The sequence below is a fragment of the Gossypium raimondii genome, chromosome 5, assembly GCF_025698545.1.
Source record: "Gossypium raimondii isolate GPD5lz chromosome 5, ASM2569854v1, whole genome shotgun sequence".
NCBI lineage: Eukaryota > Viridiplantae > Streptophyta > Magnoliopsida > Malvales > Malvaceae > Gossypium > Gossypium raimondii.
In genome coordinates, this window is record NC_068569.1 from 20,801,838 (window position 1) to 20,815,182 (window position 13,345).

The following is a 13,345-nucleotide window of genomic DNA, read 5'->3' on the forward strand; positions in this document are numbered from 1 at the left end:
TTATGATTTTGAGGTCTTAACCATCTATATATCATTACAAATGTATGATTTCTTACAAAATTAAAATTATAATTCGTGTTTCATTCAAATTACGGGTTGACTTGTCCCATCGGGTTTTTTTCCCACTTGTTTTGAGATGATGGCATTCTTTTTTCAATTATACATACAATGAGGTGCGGGAGGTTGGATGTGTTTCATACGGAGGATTGCAAGCAGTTAGTGGTGATATTTAAAGTGTTCTAAGGTATTTGGTCAAAGCTTTAGAAGTATATATGGAAGCTGGTTGGAGCCTTCTTGGAGAGTTTATGCTGAGAAAGAGCTTAGCATGGGCCCCTTCGATAGGTGCCTTACTTTGTAGGGCCATAGAGTGTTGCTAGTAGGGGGTTATGCAAAACCCTGGTATGAAGTGATTTGATATTAAACTTGATAATAACGTGTAGAATTTGGTAGTAAAATTATAAAGGGCCGTGCATGTGATGGAATGGACATCTTAACAAGACTCGAGCCCCCTTCTTCTAGTCAATGGGCAAGTTATAAAGTGACATTCTTTGAGGGAATATATCCTAGCAAGGTGATTTATGTTTTCGATGAGTGGGATACCTTATTATTGAAGTTTTTGATAAATACGAAAAAATAATTTCCTCCTTTGAAAGTGGATACTGAAGTCTTGCATAAGGCATATGTAAATTACGTCCAATGCGATATAAAATGTGGTCAATGAAAGTTGGTAACAATTCACATGGTGGTGTCGAGAGCCATTCAAAGTGGTTCATGAGATTCAAGACGTTTCTATGTGATCTAGGAAGAGTTTTTATTATGGAAATGCTTTCCTTTTTCAAAAGGCTTATATGTCTTAGAGAAGGTTCTCTGCGACAAGTGTCTCATTTAGAAGAAATAATTAGTTGAGTTATGGTGGTACTCCAATGTATGCACTTGGATGTGATTAGGGGACTTTTTGTCCTGACGAAAGGTTTGCATATAAGGCTAATGTGAATAGGCACTTGGCTATGTGTTATACATACAATAGATAGGTTTTGGTGAATTAAATGGTTTAGACCTTATAGGCATAAAAATCATATGGTAGCTCTTTAGACACAGATTAGGCTAGGTACCTCTTTGGGTAAGGCTACTCTTTGGGCGAGGCAACTCTTTTTGGATGAAGTTGGTTTTTAGCTAGCCCTTTTTTGGGTGAGGTTGCTCTTTAAGTTAGCTCATCTTTGGACAAGGTTGCTTTTTTAGCTAACCTTTATTTTTGGGCAAGACTGCTATTTTAGTAGCCCCTCCTTGAATGAGAATGCTGTTATTTGAGTAAAGTTGCTCTTTTAGCTGGCTTTTCTTTTTGGCTGGGGTTGTTCTTTTGGTTAATGTAACACCCCTAACCCGTGTCCGTCGCCGGATTGGGGTTACGAGGCATTACCGGACATAACGCATATTTCAAGTTTAACATAACATATGGAACCTTTATAATAATACAAAACCGAATAATGCACTATATATATATATTATTATTTAAAATAAACATATACTAAATGAAACAAATCAAGTATACCAAATTAGCATGCTTAAAAATCAATCCAAAGTACATACACTAACCATTCAAGCATAATAAAAGTGCACATTTTGTTATTACAACTAAATGAAAGTACACTATGTTTATTCAAACATATAATGATAATTTAATAAATACCTTGATACTTAAGAATATAATTATCATTATCATTTTAAAGAAATCATAACTTAAAACTTAAAGACTAAGATCAAAATAACATATACAATATTGAAAGAACCAAAACATACATTTTACCCATTTACCAACTTGCACACATATTTATATATATATATATATATACCATTAACCATTTCCGAATATCCATGTTTCATTATCATTACAAAACTAATTAAAACATATTCGGTCATTGTATAACTCTCAAACAATAGTCTATTTATGTCTTCATGAAATTCACCAAAACATATATATATATATATATATATATATATATATATATATATATATATATATAACTTGAATAACAAATTATGAGACTAAACATACTAAATTTGATAGCATATATTTATGAATATACAAGGTATCACTTAACACATAAATTTCAGCCTGGGCATACAAATTCATAAATTTTGTTACATCTTAAACCATGTATCCTACCATCCAAAATGAGTTAAGTACAAAGAGGAATACACACCAAATTAATACATTCATTACTCATACCTAATTTACTTAAGTTATATCATATCAAATCACCATAGCAAAACATATTAAACATATCATAAATATACATATATAACAAGCAAATTATGCTCTTAAACTATGAAACATGATGCCTAACCTGAACTCATATTATAGCCGAATATGCATAATCCCAAACGTCATTTAAACTAAATTTATCAAAAGCATAAATACCAAACTTAACTAAAATGAATAAACCATTACTAAACAAACCAAACACAAGCATGGGGATTAGGCCATATTCACGTTGCTATTTATATGTACATGTTTCAAAACTAATCAAAAACATAATCAAACATATACACATTTAATTTAATAACATCTAATCCATGCACATTCGAACATATAACTAATCTCATAGCCAAATCAACAAGTCCAAATCCACATGCATCACTTTTATTTACCTAACACAAGCTTATACCGTAATCAAATATGCATAAGCATAAACTCCATCAAAAGAAGATAAGCCATTTTCACATGGCTATTAATTACATATACATATAATTGTTCCAAAATCAACATTCTAGCTATGCTATACATGCCATATATTCAAAATTTACTTAGTAAAATACCGAAAGAAACTGTCGATAGTGTGATAGGATTTGCTGACGATCTCCGAGCTCGTAACGGCTTCAAAATCTATAAAACAAAGGTAAACAAGTACACACACAGAGTATGCTATTTAAAGCTTAGTAAGTCATAAGCATAAGCATGCATATTAATTATGGCAAGTAACATTTAACTATTAAGGTTAAATTCACATAATTTACAATATAAAGATATCATTTACTACAAGGTCATACTTTGATCACATATACAAGTTATATAGCCGAATGTAACCTTTCATAAATACATATAAATCTTTCACCTTTTACATCATAATTAACACCATAGGCCGAATCATATATATATATATATATATGTCCAAACATGTTAATTCAAAATTTATATTCATATACTTTAAATAATTCCAAGGAAACAACCTACCTTGTTTCCATATATACATTTAACTAACACATACCTGAACATGTAATTCAATTTCACATCCGGTTTTTGCTTAACATTGCCCGTTGAACTGTTCGAAATTAAAAAAGATATGCGGATAGTCTGAAGGCTCGTACAATGCCACCGTCCCAGATGTGGTATTACATGTACTCACAGATCGATGCCACTGTCCCAGACAGGGTCTTACACAAAAACACAAATGGATGCCAACGTCCAGACATGGTCTTACACAAAACATATATCGGAGATCCTATGTTATGACATATGTATCCTATCTATTCCTAGGGTTCGTACGGGGATTTCGGATATTGAATATCGATCGAACCGAACTTGAAACATAATCCCTATCTCAATATTCACATTCGACCAAGGCATATATCAATTCAAATAATTCAGTTTATAACATATCATTTGTATATTCTCGAATTTAACAACATTTAAATGCTTATCGACTTACCTCGGATATCGACGAATGAAATTGACTAATTGACTTCTTTCGACTTCCCCCGGTCTAATTTCGTTTTCTTCGGTTCTTGATCTTAATCAAGCTTTCAACAATGGCCGAATCAAGCTAGGTTTCTCCCATTTTATTTCTTTAGTTTCGGCAAGTGAGAAAATATGATAATGGCTTTCATTTTTTTTGTTTTATTTTAACATATATTATCATTATTATTAGTTTACTAAATTAACATTTATATTAATAAACAAAACACATATATATATTAAGGTTACATTAGACTTTTGCCACCTACTAACTTACCTAGTGGGCTAATTGCATCATAAAACCTCTAAATTATAAAGACAACAACAATTAGGCACTTTCATATTTAACCATTAAATTTTCATTTTATGCGATCAAGCCCTTTTCTCAAAATTAAGCACACAAACAATAAAATAAATTAACGAAACTTTCACACATGTAAATTCACACATAATTAACATAGAAAATAATATTAAATTATTTTTTAGACTCAAATTTGTGGTCCTGAAACCACTGTTCGATTAGGGTCAAAATCGGGCTATTACAACTCTCCCCCCTTTAAGGATTTTTGTCCCCAAAAATCTTACCGGTGAATAGGTTTGAATAACGCTCTTTCATTGCATCCTCTGGCTCCCAAGTTGCTTCCTCAACTCCGTGCTTATGCCACAATACCTTAACTAAAAGAATTTTCTTATTTCACAATTCTTTAATCTCGCGAGCTAGAATGCAAATCGAATCTTCTTCATATGTCATATCGGACTTAATCTCAATTTCTGTCGGACTAATCACATGTGAAGGATCGGATTGGTATCTATGGAGCACCGAAACATGGAACACATTGTGAATCTTTTCTAGTTCAGGTGGCAACAGTAGTCTATAAGCAACCGACCCAATACGCTCTATAATCTCATACGGTGTAATAAATCTCGAACTTAATTTGCCTTTACGACCGAATCTGAGTATTTTCTTCCACGACGAGACTTTCAAAAACACTTTGTCCCCGATCTGAAACTCAATATCTTTATGTTTCAAGTCTGCATACGATTTCTGATGATCCGATGTTGTTTTCAGACTATCACGTATCACTTTTACTTTCTGTTCAGTCTCTTTAATCAAATCGACCCTACGTATCTTATTTTCACTGAGCTCAGTCCAATACAATGGTGTACGATATTTACGACTGTACAAAGCCTCGTAAGGTGCAATTTTGATGCTAGATTGAAAGCTATTATTATATGCAAATTCAATCAAAGGTAAGTATCGTTCTCACGTACCTTCAAACTCGAGAATGCAACATCTCAACATATCCTCAAGTATTTGAATGATTTGTTTGGATTGACCATTTGTTTAAGAATGGAAAGTTTTGCTGAAGTGTAGTTTCGTTCCTAAAACATCTTGCAGTTTCTTCCAAAACCGCGATGTAAACCTCGGGTCTCTGTCCGAAACAATAGAAATAGGCACTCCATGCAACCTCACAATCTGAGAAACATACAATTCAACCAACTTATTAAGCGAATAATCTATACGAACCAGAAGAAAGTGTACCGATTTAGTCAATCTATCCACAATAACCCAGATTGCATTTTTCTTACTCGGAGTCAACGGTAAACCGGATTCAAAATTCGTCGTGACTCTGTCCTATTTCCATTCCGGTATCATGATCGGCTAAAGTAATCCATAAGGTACCTGATGCTCGGCTTTTACTTGCTGGTAGACTAAACATTTCGAAACAAAGTCAGAAATATCCCGTTTCATACCATGCCACCAGTAAAGCTGTTTCAGATCATTATACATTTTTGTACTACCCAGATAAACAGATAACCGACTGCTATGAGCTTCGTTCAAAATCATTTGAATTAATTCAGCATTTCTTGGAACACATATTTAGTTTCTGAACCTCAAACAATCATTAGCATCAACTCTCAACTCCGTTTCATCGCTCGATTCACATAGAGCTCGCTTTGCTAACAAATCATTATCAACTTTTTGAGCATCACAAATTCGTTGAACAAATAACGGTCTTGCTTTTAATTCAACTATTATCGAATCATCATCAGACATAGCCATATGAGCATTCATTGCTCGCAAAGCAAACAATGATTTTCAACTTAAAGCATCAGCAACAACATTAGCCTTTCCCAGATGATAGTCAATTACAAGCTCGTAGTCTTTTAACAACTCTAACCATCGACGTTGTCTCAAATTCAGATCTTTCTGAGTCATCAAATATTTCAGGCTTTTGTGATCAGAATAAATATGACATCTCTCACCAAACAGGTAGTGGCTCCATATCTTCAATGCAAACACAATAGCTGTCAATTCCAGATCGTGTGTCAGATAGTTTTTTTTGTGCGGCTTTAGCTTTCTCGAGGCATAAGCTATGACCTTGCCTTTCTGCATCAAAACACAACCCAGACCACTCAAAGATGCATCACTGTAAATGACAAATTCTTTACCCGATTCTAGCTGAACTAACACTAGAGCTTCGGTCAAAAGAGCTTTCAACTGATCGAAGCTTTTCTGACACTTTTTTGACCACTCGAACTTAACATCTTTCTGAAACAACTTTGTCATTGGTGTTGCGATCATAGAGAAACCTTTCACGAACCGTCTATAGTAACCAGCAAGTCTCAGAAAACTCTGAACTTTAGAGACATTTCTCAGAGGTTTCCAATCAAGTATAGCTGAAATTTTACTCGGATCAAACCGAATACCTGATGCTGATACAACATGAACCAGAAAACTGACTTCGCGTAACCAGAACTCACATTTACTAAAATTTGTATACAACTGTTTATCTCGTAAAATCTATAACACAAGTCTCAGATGTTCGACAAGCTCAGTTTCATCATGGGAATGATCAAAATGTCATCTATGAATACTACCACAAATCGATCTAGATACTGCCTGAAGATCCGATTTATCAAATCCATGAAAACAACAGGTTCATTAGTAAGTCCGAAAGGCATAACCAAAAACTCATAGTGTTCGTATCTTGTTCGGAAAGAAATATTTGGTACATCAGAATCTTTAACTCACAACTGATAGTAACCAGATCTCAAATCTATCTTCGAGAATACTGAAGCCCCTTTCAACTGATCAAATAAATCATCATTCCGTGGCAACGGATATTTGTTCTTTATCGTCACCTTATTGAGTTGGCGATAGTCGATACAAATTCTCATAGTTCCATCTTTCTTTTTCACAAACAGAACTGGTGCTCCTCAAAGTGAGAAACTCGGTCGTGCAAAACCCTTATCTGTCAACTCTTGTAACTGAGCTTTCAATTTTTTTAATTCGGTCGGTGTCATTCTGTACGAAGCTATCAAAATCGGATTCATCCCCACCACTAACTCAATCCTAAACTCTACCTCTCGTACCGGCGGCAAACCCAATAATTCTTCAGAAAACACATTCGGATATTCACACTCAACTAGTACTGATTCAATCTTCTTATCGGTCACATATGCAAAGTAAGCTTCGCAACCTTTTCTCACATACTTCTAAGCTAACATCGAGGATATCACTGCCGATAACCCATTCAGATTATTAGATTCAATCTGAATAATCTCATCATTCTGACACCGCAAATCAATAGTATTTCATTTACAGTTTACAACAGCATCATGCACGGTTAACCAGTTCATACCCAAAATTATATCGAACTCGTTGAATGGTAATATCATCAAGTCAGCCAAAAAACATGAATCTCGAATCATCAACGAAAATTCTTGCACACTTTGTTAACCAAAACACACCGACCCAGGAGGTTCGATACTTTAATTACAAACTCAGTAGACTCAACAGGCAAAGTCTTACTGGATACTAAAGTCTTACATACATATGAATGAGTCGAACCAGGATCAATCAATGCAATAACATTAGTATCATAGAGAGTGAAAGTACCAGTGATAACGTCTGGAGATGCATAGGCTCTAGCAGGTGCGCGAGCCTCAGATCTAATAGCTGTATCTTTGGTACCTCTCTGACTGCCACTCATATTACCCATGTTTTTAGGTGGTCTACCTCTAGCTGCAGTGTTACCCGATCTCGTATTTTACACCAGATTTTGACCCGCTAACTCTGGGCACTCATGAATGAAATGATCCCTCGATCCACATTTAAAACAGGCTCAATCAAGCAATCTGTAATTGCTGGGATGTTTTTTACCACAATGTTCACACTCGGGTTGATTTGATCTGACATTACCCACACTAGCTATTGAGGTAGCTCTCGAGCTCATAGGTGGTCTATCTCGATCCCGTCGTGAATACCCCGCAGTACCTTTGAACGGCTAGTATCATCTCAGAACTTCTTTGATGTCAGCTGGAATGACTTATTGAATGGTCTTTTACGTGAATCTCTAGCTTCAGAGTCAGCTTTTCTTTTCTCTTTCCCGAGCCTTCGGCTTTGCAAGCTCGCTCAACAAGTACCACGAACTCTTTTATCTCAAGTATGCCAACTAACAATTTAATGTCTTCGTTCAGCCCATCTTCAAATCTTTTACACATTATAGCTTCGGTCGAAACACACTCTCGGGCATACCGACTGAGTCTCGCAAATTTCCGCTTATACTCTATCACTGTCATCTGACCCTGTTTCAATTCAAGAAATTCCTTACATTTCTGATCAATGAACCTCTGGCTGATGTATTTCTTACGGAACTCAGTCTGAAAGAATTCCCAAGTTACTCACTATTTTGGAACTACCGATACTAATGTATTCCACCAGTGATATGCAATGTCCTGTAGCAAAGATGTAGCACATTTTAAGCACTCGTTAGGGGTGTAAGACAACAAATCAAACACTCGAATAGTATTATCGAGCCAGAATTTAGCTCACTCAGCATCATCATCATCATCAGTGGCTCTGAACTCTTCAGCCCCGTGTTTTCAGATTTTATCAACAGGAGGCTTAAGCAATCTCAACGGATCACTCGCTTGAGGTATAGCAGGTACCGAAGATAGATTAGTCGGGGGTGGAGCTTGTTGTGCAACCGGATTAGTCCAGATATAATGAGTAAACCAGTCGTTCATCATTTGGTAAAAGGCTTGTTTAGCCTCTCCCTCCGGCTTACTCGAGGTCGGTCTAGAATCTACTGGCTTTGTCCTTTCGCAGAAGCAGGTGCTATACTCTCAATATCATCAGCTACGGCTCTATCGGGATCCATTACTATACGAAAACACATTTTCAGATGTTAGAAGTCATCACACTATCGCAGTATATAAAAAATATGACATGTATAGCTACACCCACACGCGCTACGTTAGTCTTAGAATTGACTAAACCGTAGCTCTGATACCAATTAAATGTAACACCCCTAACCCGTATCTGTCACCGGATTGGGGTTATGAGGCATTACCGGACACAACGCATATTTCAAGTTTAACATAACATATGAAACCTTTATAATAATACAAAACTGAATAATGCACTATATATATTTTATTATTATTATTATTATTTAAAAATAAACATATACTAAATGAAACAAATCAAGTATACCAAATGTGCATGCTTAAAAATCAATCCAAAGTACATATACTAACCATTCAAGCATAATAAAAGTGCACATTTTGCTATTACAACTAAATGAAAGTACACTATGTTTATTCAAACATATAATGATAATTTAATAAATACTTTGATACTTAAGAATATACTTACTCTTATCATTTTAAAGAAATCATAACTTAAAATTAAAGACTAAGATAAAAATAACATATACAACATTGAACATTTCAAAGAACCAAAAACATGCATTTTATCCAGCTACCAACTTGCACACATATTTATATATATACCATTAACCATTTTCGAATATCCATGTTTCATTATCACTACAAAACTAATTAAAACATATTCGGTCATTGTATAACTCTCAAACCATAGTCTATTTATGTCTTCATGAAATTAGCAAAACATATATATATAACTTGAATAAAAATTATGAGACTAAACATACTAAATTTGCTAACATATATTTATGAATATACAAGGTATCACTTAACACATAAATTTCAGCCTGTGGCATACAAATTCATAAATTTTATTTCATCTTGAACCATGTATCCTACCATCCAAAATGAGTTAAGTACAAAGCCGAATACACACAAATTAATACATTCATTACTCATACCTATTTACTTAAGTTATATCATATCAAATCACCATAGCAAAACATACTAAACATATCATAAATATACATATATAACAAGCAAATTATGCACTTAAACTATGAAACATGATGCCTAACTTGAACTCATATTATAGCCAAATATGCATAATCCCAAACATCATTTCAACCAAATTTATTAAAAGCATAAAGACCAAACTTAACTAAAATGAATAAACCATTACTAAACAAACCAAACACAAGCATGGGGATTAAGCCATATTCACATAGCTATTTATGTGTACATGTTTCAAAACTAATCAGAAACATAAGCAAACCTATACACATTCAATTTAATAACATCTAATCCATGCACATTCGAACATATAACTAATCTCATAGCCAAATCAACCAGTCTAAATCCATATGCATCACATTTATTTACCTATCACAAGCTTATATCGTAATCAAATATGCATAAGTATAAACTCCGTCAAAAGAAGATAAGCCATTTTCACATGGCTATTGATTACATATGCATATAATTGTTCCAAAATCAACATTCTAGCTATGCTATACATCCCATATATTCAAAATTTATTTAGTAAAACACTGAAAGAAACTGTCGATAGTGTGATAGGCTTTGCTGACGATCCCCGAGCTCGTAACGGCTTCAAAATCTATAAAAAAAAAAGGTAAACAAGTACACACACATAGAGTAAGCTATTTAAAGCTTAGTAAGTCATAAGCATAAGCATGCATATTAATTATGGCAAGTAACATTTAACTATTAAGGTTAAATTCACATAATTTACAATATAAAGATATCATTTACTACAAGGTCATACTTTGATCACATATACAAGTTATATAGCTGAATGTAACCTTTCATAAATACATATAAATCTTTCATCTTTGACATCATAATTAACACCATAGGCCAAATCATATATATATGTCCAAACATGTTAATTCAAAATTTATATTCATATACCTTAAATAATTCCAAGGAAACAACCTACCTTGTTTCCATATATACATTTAACTAACACATACCTGAACATGTAATTCAATTTCACATCCAGTTTTCGCTTAACATTGCCTGTTGAACTGTTTGGAATTAAAAAGGATACGCGGATAGTCGAAAGGCTCGTACAATGCCAACGTCCTAGACGTGATCTTACATGTAATCACAGATCGATGCCACTGTCCTAAACAGGGTCTTACAGGAAAACACAAATCAATGCCAACGTCCCAGACGTGGTTTTACACAAAAACACATATCGGAAATCTTATGTCATGACATATGTATCCTATCTATTCATAGGGTTCGTACGGGGCTTTTAGATATTGAATATCGATCGAATCGAACTTGAAACATAATCCCTATCTCAATATTCATATTCGGCCAAGGCATATATCAATTCAAATAATTCAGTTTATAACATATCATTTGTATATTCTCGAATTTAACAACATTTAAATGCTTATCGACTTACCTCGGATATCAATGGACGAAATCGACTAATTGACTACTTTCGAATTCCCCCAATCTAATTTCGTTTTCTTCGGTTCTTGATCTTAATCAAGCTTTCAACAATGGCCGAATCAAGCTAGGTTTCTCCCTTTTTATTTCTTTAGTTTCGGCAAGTGAGAAAAGATGATAATGGCTTTCATTTTTTTTTGTTTTATTTTAACATACATTATCATTATTATTAGTTTACTAAATTAACCTTTATATTAATAAACAAAACACATATATATATTAAGGTTACATTAGACTTCTGCCACCCACTAACTTACATAGTGGGCTAATTGCATCATAAAACCTCTAAATTATAAAGACAACAACAATTAGGCACTTTCATATTTAACCATTATATTTTTATTTTACGCGATTAAGCCCTTTTCTCAAATTAAGCACACAAACAATAAAATAAATTCACGAAACTTTCACACATATAAATTCACACATAATTAACACAAAAAGTAATATTAAAATATTTTTTAGACTCGGATTTGTAGTCCCGAAACTACTGTTTCGTTTAGGGTCAAAATCGGGCTATTACAGTTAACCCCTTTTTAGGCAAGGTGAGGCCTGAAACGGTGACCCTTAAAATGAGAGTCTTAAAAAAAGCAAAGGTTGACTAGCCTTAACCTATTAAAAAGTAAAGGTTAATGTAAGCACAAAATGCTTGAAAAAGCAATGTCTTGCAAAGGCAAATTTTATGCGATTTTGTCAATAAAATGCAGTTTCATTCAACTTAAGAAATACTTGAAAACTTATAGAAAATGACACTTAAGAAACAGTTGGATCATTTTACTATTGGAAGTCTTCTAAAATTTCTTGGTTGTGCATGTTGGGAACATTTATTTGGCAATGACATGGCTTATTTTTCTGATTTCCATAGATAACACCAAAATTTTCATTCATGATGAGCTGTCAAAAGTACGAAGTGGTTCACATGAAGTGTAACGACTCGGTTTTTAGTGGTGTTAGTAAATATGATTTCAGGACCTCATTTTCGTAAACCAAATGAAGTCCATAAATATTAAATGGGGGTATTTACAGAGTTAATATATTGCTTAATTGAAAAATGTCTAAGTGATTTAGTTGAAATTGTGAGTAATTTTTGCTTAGGGACAAAATAGTAAAAGTTTAATCATTATAAATTTTTAATAAGATTAAGACCTTGGGGCTTAAATAACATTTTCAAATGATTAAAATAAACCTATTTTAAATAGATGGTGAATGTCATTAACATTGATTAATTAAGGATTAAGACATAAGTAAGTAAGATTAAACTAATTAATCATGATTAATTATAAATTAACCATGGTATATAAGTGAAAATAAGTGAAGAAAGCCATCATCTTCTCCATTTCATAACCGTCCACCATAGCAAAGGAAAAGAAGTAAGCTTCAAACCTATTTTGACATTTGGTCTTTAATTACAACTAATGACAACACTGAACAGTCAAGAGGGAAAAGAAAAGTAAAAATTGTCGATGAGTGACACGCGAAACCTTGGTTGTACTTTTATGATTCGAGATATAAATATTTTTATTGTGTATGCATACTTATTGATTGATGAGTCCTTATGATGAACCTATTGTGATAATATAAGATGTTTTGATTTATTTGCTATGGTTAAGATTGAATGTCGAAACATGAACTTAATTGAATAGAATAGAAAGTAGTATGATTTAGCTGATAAACGATAATTGGTATGAAATTGAGTTGAAATATGCTATGTATATGATAGATTGATGATAAATTGTGAATAATGTAATGTAAATTGAACATTAATACCCTATTAACTAGTCAGGTTGAGTCGAATATAGTTAGTTTGCCATAGGATTAGATTGTGTACGGGTTTATGTGCTTACGCTCTAGGATGCACTTGGTGTGCCAGGATGCGCTTCGAGCGCCAGTATGCACTTTACATGTCAGTTTCCCTTGCTTGGTTTTTCTATTAATGCACTTCAGTGCCAGTTT